This window comes from Aplysia californica, unplaced genomic scaffold (assembly GCF_000002075.1).
Source record: "Aplysia californica isolate F4 #8 unplaced genomic scaffold, AplCal3.0 scaffold00001, whole genome shotgun sequence".
NCBI classification, from domain to species: domain Eukaryota; kingdom Metazoa; phylum Mollusca; class Gastropoda; order Aplysiida; family Aplysiidae; genus Aplysia; species Aplysia californica.
Genome location: NW_004797271.1, coordinates 2,210,961 through 2,212,116, shown reverse-complemented (window position 1 = coordinate 2,212,116; position 1,156 = coordinate 2,210,961). Strand labels below are relative to the sequence as shown.

At 44.6% G+C, this 1,156-nt stretch overlaps 1 protein-coding gene across 2 annotated transcripts in view; it reads right to left on the bottom strand.

Moving 5' to 3' along the window:
• The window catches only part of LOC101859524, a 17,041-nt gene extending 16,417 nt beyond the window's left edge, over positions 1-624 (bottom strand). For both annotated transcript variants that reach the window (XM_013081088.1, XM_005088833.2), the window contains exon 1: positions 346-624. The gene's annotated coding sequence lies outside the window, so the exon portion shown is untranslated. The remainder of the gene's footprint in view (positions 1-345) is intronic.
• Positions 625-1,156: the final 532 nt, after the last annotated feature.

Below are 1,156 nucleotides of genomic sequence, written 5' to 3'. Positions count from 1 at the left end.
GTGTGTGTGTGTGTGTGTGTGTGTGTGCAAGTAGGCATGTGTATACTTTTGTATAAGTTCATGTGTGTATGTGTGTAGATATGTAGGTAGGTAGGTTAGCAGGTTAGTAGGAAGGTAAGTTTGTGTGAAAAACAATATCCACAGCCACGTTTGGATAGATCAAAAGCTTGTTCAGTCTAGAGATCTGTTCTTTACAGTCCATTTCCCTGAGTGTGGTTTTTTTTTCTATTCTCAGTCCTGAATAATCAACGTATCACCGAAAACTGCACACTTCGAATAACAAAAATCCCGACAGTGTCTGATTTTCATATAAACATTTAATTCACTCAAAAAAGACTTACTTACCTCGAAATAACACGGCGTTGTATCGCTTCTCCCGCAGAAGAAGGGGGCGTTTCAGCAAGCTCAACGCCTCCTGCCCGCCGCCCCCTTGTCTCACTCAACGCAAGATCGGGACAGTTGTTGACATAAAGCCGGTCAAGAGTTATCCCATATCTCGGCTTGTATACACACACGCACAATAATCCAATTGTGAAACCCAAAGACTGGAATCACTTCAGTTCTGCCAGTTTCACCAGCAAACCGAAAACGGGGAAAACAAAAGACCAAGAAAAAAAAAGCCCAAAAGAGTACGACTGTGTGTAGGTATGAGCGGCGATAGTGGGCGAGTAAGCAGTCCGAGTTCATCTGTGTTATCAATGGTTTCACTTCAGCGAGCGAGATAGCGGGACCGAATTATCACCCACAAGGACGAATGTGGTCTAAAGTCGACACAGAATTTATACTGTTTGTTCCGTTTTCGCTTCTATCTACGTGCAATTAGCCGTGTCTTGTGATTTGTTATTGGATCACAAAAGATAGCGCAATAAGCAGTGATTGACTTTGGCGAATTACACCCCAAGTACGGGGCATGTTCATGCGCTGTTGTCTTGGACCCAGGTTCAAATCTAGGGCGGAAAAAGGAATGCCCACGTGTTGCTTTTCTTCTTCCTCTCGCTCTCGTTCTTGTTTTGGCTCTTGCTTTTCTTGTTCTTCTTGCTCACTTCTTCTGCTCCTCTTCCTCCTTATCCTCCTCCCTCCTCTTCTCCTTCTTCTTCTTCTTTGTTGTTGTTGTTCTTCTCCTCCTCCTCCTCCTCCTCCTCCTCCTCCTCCTCCT